The following is a 9,145-nucleotide window of genomic DNA, read 5'->3' on the forward strand; positions in this document are numbered from 1 at the left end:
TCCAATTGATAGTCAGCCTAGTGGAGTGCATATTATGAAACGGTTCTCAAGCGTGGAAAGACAAAAAATCAGCTGGCAAGGTTATTGCATCAGTCTTTTGGAATGCACGTGGTATATTATGCATCGAATGATTACTGACCTAGTTTTAATTCATTGCACTGCGCATTTGATTGCAGTTTTGTTCTACTATTCCCAATATTTAGCAATTTTATTATTTTTTAGGAAGGATCAGTTTGAAATTGAACGCATATACTTCATCGTTCCGGTTTAAATATTGCAATGCTCTGTGCAATACTTGGAAAATATTTCTGCATATCTCAAATTATAATAGACCTTTATATCAATACTCCAGTTATTCTGCTATATTTTTCTGCTAGATATCGCGTTTGGTTTGTTATGAATACATTTGCGTCCTTCGCCCATAATCTAGCAAAATATCCGTAACGCCTTGGCGAGGAGAATATCAATGCTATTTTTGCCTCTGATATTAAATATATTTGACAGGTTCTTCCTTAAAAAAACTGCCTGGTTCAAGACTTTTTACTTATTTCTTTCTATTTTTCAATAATTAAATTTTTCAAATGATTCTTAGATGATTTTCGAACAAATGATTATAGCTATGTCCTTACCCTGATTCTAAGCTACCTCCCCACCAATTCAGCCAAATTGGTTAAGCCCTTCTTGAATTATAAATAGTGTAACTGACACGATTTTCTTTTATTTACATATTTAACAAATTTCCTTGCCCGTAAGCTAGAGTGCGGTAAAAATTAAATGGAAATATTTACATATATACAGTTATATATAAGTAAACATTAGGGTTTTTTTTTGAACTAATAATTTTTCTCAATCCCATCATGAAATTTCCTTTGAAACATCCTAACCAAATTCCCCGAAAATTTGGGCCCGAGGACAAAATCGCTATCATTAATACTTCTCGAGATATTCGGCTTTTTAAGTAAGGCTGTATGGAATTTTTATAGATTTTTTATTACAAACCATCTATGAAAATTCTATAAAGCTTTACTTAAAAAGCCGAATATCTCGAGAAGAAGTATTGATACCTATTTTAACCTTTGACCTTTCTTGTTTTTCATGTACATTTTTTCTTCAATTCTGAGGAATATGTGTCCGAAGTCAAAGCGATGCCATAAAATGCCTTTGGGCTATAAAAATTTAAGATAAAAAATCCCGATTGTCCTGTATTACAAATTATACCCTGCACAGGCAGGAGTTTGTAATAACCAGTAGGAAAAGTCGGAAGTTCTACAATGTATATATATAAATGATCAACGTAACGAGCTGTGTCGATTTAGATATGTCTGTCTGTCTATCATTATATGCGGGAACTAGTCCCCCAGTTTTCGAGATATTATTTTGAAATTTCGAACATGTCTTTTGTCTCTAAGAAACTGCTCATTTGTCGGAACTGTCGATATTAGACTACTGTATGATATAGCTTCCATGCAAACTGAACAATTGGAATCAAGCATTCGTATGGAAAACTTTCTGAAGTGAAGATATACCATCAGGAGATTTGACATGTCTTATTGCTGAGGCACTTAAACCATCTCTGAGAAATTTTTTCAGATCGGATCATACAGCTTCCATACTAACTAACCGATCAAATTCAAGTTAGTCTAAATAATATTTTATACTTATGAAAAGGATTATAAGGTCCGAATAGACGAAGTGAATGTTGTTTCTTGTTTTTCTCTTCTTACTACAATTTTCTCGCTCGCATTCACACTGTTTCTGACTCTTTCTCTTTCATTTACTTCCTTTTGCATTTCGCGCTACAGTTAAGCGTTAAACGGTTAATATGGCAGCATTACACTTTAATTGTCGAGCCTTAATGAGATGCATTCCGGAAGCAAATGCATTCGTGTACACTAATAAAAAGACATTATTCTTCGAAAGCATTGTGGAGCCCAGCTGTATATCCTCCTGTGGTGCTTAATTTTAGTGCAAAGGCTGCTCAAGCGTTTAAGCGGTATTTTTCATTGAAATAAATTTACATTTAAACGTTTAAAGTGAAGGTGCTGAAAAAAAAAATTCTCGAATTTGAGCTAAGCAGTCATTTTTGATTGAAAGAGCTTTCTTATCAAGAGGAGGAGCTCTTTAGTTGATTCAGTTCCTCATGCAATGCAAAGTTTCGTCAATTTTCTTATCTGGGGATGTGCGGGATGTTCGCCAAAATCTTCCGTGACGTGCCGATTTGTTGAGTTTCGGCTTTTGTGGATAGAAGTGCTTCATATACAAGGTGCTTTCCAAAGTAAACAGGACTTAAAAAAAAACAGTACAAATAGTTTTTTTCGGCAAAATCAATTTTTTTGCTCTGTCCAAAAGCATGTCGAACGAGTGTTTCAGCTCGTTGGCCGGTATGGCCGCCAGAATGCCGGTGCAAGAATTTGGAATGGCTTCTACGTCTGCATAACGCTTTCCTTTCATGGGCAAATACATTTTTCCGAAAAGAAAAAAGTCTCACGGTACCATATAAGGTGAATACGATGAGTGGTTAAAAGTTAAAATGTAATTCTCGGTCGTGTAGCAAACGCCAACTTTCATCTTCGCGGAACAAATCGTGCACACACCTTTCGTAAGCCCAAATGTTCGGTCAAAATACCATACATCGGTAAAAGTTTTACCAATTTTAAAACAAAATTTAATGTTAGCACTTTGTTCGGAGCTCATTTTCGCATCGATAACACAAAGATACTGACACTTAAAACGTAATAACTTTACTTCCGATCAATGAAATATCATGAAATTCTCACTGGACAATCGATAAAGATAGCAAATTCTGACGTACAAGTCGACATATAGATGGCGCTACCAGGGGGCGCTAGATTCAAAAAGTCCTGTTTACTTTGGAAAGCACCTTGTATAAAAGAGGAACGTGGAAATAAACACGGTCGGTAACAGTTACTTCATTTTAGTCTTTTGCATTAGTTGTCGTTGTGGTTACCTTTACCATTTTTGTATGAACTAGCTAAAAAAATTGTGCGATGTGGCAAAAGTTCACTCAGATCTACAGGTTTCTACAAGTTTTGAAATCAACTTGATAGTTTTTATTTAGAATAGAATATCTAAACTCGATGACAGCTAATAATAGTCGTATAGCAAAAACATCGTTTTGATTCTCAGTATGAATCTTTCCACTTCTTAAGAATTTAGTTTTTTTTATTCAGATTACTTCTCAACTTACATCTGGATATACATCGCATTAGTCCAGGTCTAAAGAGTCTTTAAACTCAAAAAATTGTAAAACGCTACAGAAACATATCGGATTTGCATGTTTCTACGAATTTGGAAATTTAAATTTGCAATGTTTGTTCAGAATTTCGAAAGAATATTTGCCGACTTAAAAAATCGAAAACTTACCGGCCGCTTTTTTAACCTCTTAAATCTGGCTTCGTGCCATTTATCGCTGACTCATGCCTCTCGAGTTCAAAATCTTGTAATATTGTGCAGATTGTAAAGATAAGATTTTCATTGCAGAATTCCGCAGTAAGACTTTAAAGCTGATGCATCTAGGCTACAGAAAACGATAATGACTTGGCAGAAACTTCGGGAGCTTGGTTGATAGTTCTTATACATACATGTTTAAACTAAATCGAAACATTCTAGCTATGTTAAATGAAACCTTTCGCTCAATGCAAGAGCTGAGAACTTCTTTTTTACTAGATTTTGTAATTAAAAAATTTGCCACTGCTCAGATTTCAACCAGCGATAATTAGGATGGGTGTTTCTGCTAAAAGTGTTTTTTATTTCAGACGCACACCTTAGCCGACATCACAGTTTAAGAAAGAAAAGAAGAGAGTTGTTGCAAGAGACTAAGTTCTGTGAGTGTGTGTGGTTAGGTACTCACTTTCAACTTGGTAGTTTTTATTATTATTCCCTTTTCACAACTTTGAATGCATTCAAAAAAGCTTTTCACTCAAATTTATTTTTATTCACCCAAATCGACATACTTAATGACTCACTGCGCTGCTCAATCGCCAAGGTAACAGCTTTTGCACAGAAAATAGCCACGTAGAAACGCATTCGTTGAGTTAAGGAGAAATTGCGAAATTTTTTATGATCCATTTTACAGCTCTTTTTTTTAAATATGTTTTTAATTTTTGTGCATAATTATGAGGATTTATCTTTTCTTCTGGATGCGGACTATCCCACTGACGTGGCGGTAACAGCAGGCGGCTCACACTTTAAGTTTTCACAATTTCCTTGCGAGGCTAATTTATGGCATATGCGCACTCATTATTTCGAGAAAAAATGGAGGAAGTGGAGAGGGAGAGTGCAAAAAAGCATTAAATGCAAAAGCACCGTTAACTTAATAAATCTTAATAATAAATAAGAGTAGCAGCTTAGCGCGGGAGAGAGGTAAGGTAAATGGTGGAAATACTTGTGCTATATGATTAAGAAGTGCAGCCTCTGTTGGAAAAAAACGGGGTAAATAATGACAGTTTGCTTGACTGCACTCGAGAGTTGAGAAAATTCTCGTAAGTGAAGGGAAAAAGTAGAAACAGAAGTCACTTTATTAAATGAAAAGTTATAAGTGCTTAGTAAAATGTTTGTCAATTTTCAGCAAAATCAGGAAGCATCTTTTGCCTGCAACTGCTTGAAGTGTTTACCATAAACCTAATAGTTTTCAGTGCAGCCGACTTCTTGCCAAATCCTTTTTTTGAAATGAAAGTAATAAAGAAACTTTGTTTTCTTTGGGTAGCTTGTGTAGAGGTTACCGTAACGGTTAAATCAGGTCCAAATGATTCGTTTTATATGTTCTTGCATCAACTGCTCATAGACGTTTTCATACGGATTACTTTCGATAGATGTTTTCTTACGAAAATGTCAACGTGTTAGGGATATAGCCAAATTCGGAATCAGCTCGATATTAATCTAAATAAATCAGACTACGTTCTTCCAAGCATAGATTTCAATAGTTACTTTCAGATGAGTGTACCCTCTAGATTCATTACGCATTATACCGACGTATCCAAAATGGACTGCGAGGAATATTCCGAGGATTCTGATATTTTTCCATCTTTCCGTCTCTTCATCTTTTCTTCTACCAAACTCAGCTGGCATCTTCCAAGCGAAAGGACTAGGCATATATACATATGATACACATTTCAATAATTACGAGATGATAAAGAAAGCGATATTTACAGGTAGCCTTACTAGCCTTATGATATTATGTATTTATGAGACTACCTCTAGCAGTAGAAAATCATTACAAATGCCCTTAATGCTAGTGTCGACTTCGTCATACGTTGTGCAGAAAGTCAAATTGAAAATATATTTCACCATTCCAAATATATATATTCCAGAGCCAAAGATTGTGGTGTACCAATCGAGTGGTATCTGGTTATGGAATATATAATAGAGCGGACGTATATATTATATTTTTCGATCTCGGCAATATTTCACCGGATAGGTATGGAAATCGATGACGCCATCGCCACCATTTTCTCGCATTTGATTGTTCCGAAAGACTGAGATCTGAGCAACTATTTGGTTGGGTTTCTTGTATCGCTATCGATATGCTTTTCCTTCTTACAAAATTGACTAAGTATTTCCTCGATCTTGCTCTAAAGTCAGTTAAATTGTAAATGTTGTAAGTGTCGTGGTAAAATAGTGGTAATCCTGGGAGTAAGAACCTGCTGGGCGTCACATAATGATGTAATTTGGCAACGCAATTGGAGGTAGTTACGTGTCCAGACTTCTAAGGGACAACGTACGAGGGCTTCACTCAATACACAATTTGAACCAATTTGAAAATGGTAGTGGAGTCCATCAGTTATACCTTGACGCTACAAAAGCAGGGCGATGGGGACAGCAAACGACGCCATATTTTTTCGCGCTTTTTTGACATTTCTCTTCAGTAAGATTTGCTATTTCATCATGGAAAGATATACAATCCAACAACGAGTCGAAATTTAGAGTCGAGTCGAGTCGATTTACTACCGAAATTCGGAGTCAGTGGAGTCAACTTTAAGACCCAGTTTTTCAATAAGAGCCCTTCAAAAGTTGTTTTAAATAAAACATATACGCGTAGGGATATCAATGAAACTATTCATTCCTTTAAACATACATTCGTACGTACTCCTTGAGTCACCATTGCATCTCGAAAAAATTACGGTTTGGTGCGGTTTATGGGCTGGCGGCGATACTTCTTCCGTGATGATCAAGACCGGCATTTTACTGTGAATGGGAATTGTTACCCCTTAATGACAACCGAATATTTTTGGCCCGAATAGTATGATATGGACTTGGACAATATGTGATTCCAACAGGACGGCGCCACAAGCCACACAGCGAATATCATACTCGATTTATTGAGAACCAAGTTTGGTGAACGTGTTAACGTGTCCCAGTCAATTGACCGCCTCGGTCGTGCGATTTGACGACATTAGACTATTTCCTGTAGGGCTACGTCAAGTCTATGGTCTATGCCAACAAGCCAGCGTCGATTGATGAACTTCGTACGAATATCGGAAATTGCAGCAGTATCGGCGAAATTATGCTTGAAAATTGGGTTCAGCGTCTGGACTTCTGCAAGCGTGCCCGTGATGGTCATGCAAAAAAATCGAGTTCCATACATAATGATTTTCCAAACCGTTCTTGCTTTATTAAACAAACGTTTCTAGCGCTCTTATTGAAAAACCCGTTATTATAATGAGCGACTAAGTTAGGATTTACGATATGTCTTCCATATGTCATGTATTCTTGCGATATTTAATTCTTATCGTTGCAATTTTCCTTAACGGGCCGCCTGATGTTGGCACTTGATATACAGTTAGCTGTTTTTTGCACCCGGCTTTGCAGTAAAGTCTTTCGACTTCAGCCGCTTAAATGGCTAGTTAAGGTAAGCGAACTTATTTCATTAAAGTTAATATATGTTGTATATGTGACCTGGTCAACGAAAAGGTGGCTAACGTGCGAAAACTAGTTTTCTGGGAAAAGCTGTTAAAAATAATCGTCCGTTTCTCGTTATCTCATTAATTTTTCTCCTTTTTTTTGACACCTAAGCCCCCTTTTCGTAGATCAGGTCACATATATTAAATTAAGTAAAAAGAAATATTAAATTTCATATTTTAATAAAACCATTTACCGTAATAATGGCGCCTTCACTACTCAGCGAGGTTGTCCAGTATTAACCACAATTAATATGCAATTTTTGTATTCTCGCAACAAAGTTGCTAAGGAGAGTATTATAGTTTTGTTCACATAACGGTTGTTTGTAAGTCATAAAACGAAAAGAGTCAGATATAGGGTTATATATATCAAAGTGAACAGGAAGACGAGTAGAGTTGAAATCCTGATGTCTGTCTGTCCGTCCGTCTGTCCGTCCGTGCAAGCTTTAACTTGTGTGAAAATTGAGATATCATAATGAAACTTAGTACATGTATTTCTTGGCTCCATAAGAAGGTTAAGTTCGAAGATAGGCAAAATCGGCCCACTGCCACGCCCACAAAATGGCGAAAACCGATAACCTATAATGTGTCATAACTAAGCCATAAATAAAGATATTAAAGTGAAATTTGGCGCAAAGGATCGCATTAGGGAGGGGCATATTTGGACGTAATTTTTTTGGGAAAGTGGGCGTGGCCCCGCCTCCTACTAACCACGCCCACCTCCCATACAAAGGTTATGTTGAAAACGTCAGAAATACTAAATTTTACGGAAGAAATGGCAGAAAGAAGCTGCACCCAGGCTTTTTTTTTAATTGAAAATAGGCGTGGCGTCGCCCACTTATGAACCAAAAACTATATCTTAGGAACTACCCTACCGATTTCAATGAAATTCGGTATATAATATTTTCTTAACACCCTGATGACATGTACGAAATATGGGTGAAATCGGTTCACAACCACGCCTTCTTCCAATATAACGCTATTTTTAATTCCATCTGATGCCTTCTCTGTATAATATATGTATGTATAGTACATTAGGAACCAATGACGAAAGCGGAATAAAACTTTTCACAAATACGGTATTTGAAAAATATGTAAATGACGGATAATGAAATCTCGATTACCACTTTATCATGCGAGAGTATAAAATGTTCGGTGACACCCGAACTTAGCCCTTCCTTACTTGTTTCTCTATTAATTTTTGTCACTTCGGTACCGTGTGACCACCTGTTTGCGGTTGACAAACTCGCGTCGTAGATTACACATATAAACACACTGACGCAAATATGTACGCGTACTATTGGCAATCACTGTTTGTATGTAGTATTTTCACAGCTGGTTGCAGGATAATTGGCTCCATAATGCCCAGCAAGCATGGACTGTGTCGATAAAAACAATAACAAACACAACAACCATCATAGTAGTTAGCTGGCAACAGCAACAATAATAATAACAACAAGAACAACAACCACTATAGCAAAGCATAGTTAGGTTGAACACTGGGCACATTATCGGTTTTGAAAACAATGAAATCACTACAACAATAACAATATTAACGTGAATTATCACCTGCAGTCATATAACGATGGCCACAATCACACCCACAGCTGTAACACTTTGGCGTAACGGTAGAGTCTGCTGCGTAAAAGGCGAGTGCTGGCGGTCGCCGCTGTTTTTGCCAAACCGCGCATCGCCCATAACACCTATTGGCGGTTCGTTGCTCCAGGCGGCTCAGCTGTTTAAGCGAAACGCCGCTTGACGCCCGTTATTCGATATGCTAATATTATTATGTGTTGTTTGTTTATTTGTCGTGTTCTGTAATTTCTGTTGCTGTGTCTGTGTGCATTCAATATGTACTATTTTTCAGATTCCTCCATTTATTTTGATGACTTGTATCGGCGCTACTCTCTAGGCGGCAACTATAAAATGCAGCTGTCACCTTATACTTACCAAAGCTGCCCTTAATAAATAGGCCCCATGGCTTAAGCGTGTGACATTAGCTGATGGCTTAATGAGACCTTTGGGCGCCCAATTAACATGAGCTCTGACTGTCTTAAAGACTATGAAACGTGTTTATAAAACCAATAAAGATGTCAATTAGTATAACCTCTCGCTCCTGGGACTCAAAGTATTTCCTTCTCTTTAGGGATTTCGGCTTATATGTATTGATGAATTTCAGTTAAATTTTATAAAAATAAATCTTTGCATCTTTAAATCATTTTCAAGTT

Source organism: Bactrocera tryoni, chromosome 3 (genome assembly GCF_016617805.1).
Source record: "Bactrocera tryoni isolate S06 chromosome 3, CSIRO_BtryS06_freeze2, whole genome shotgun sequence".
NCBI classification, from domain to species: domain Eukaryota; kingdom Metazoa; phylum Arthropoda; class Insecta; order Diptera; family Tephritidae; genus Bactrocera; species Bactrocera tryoni.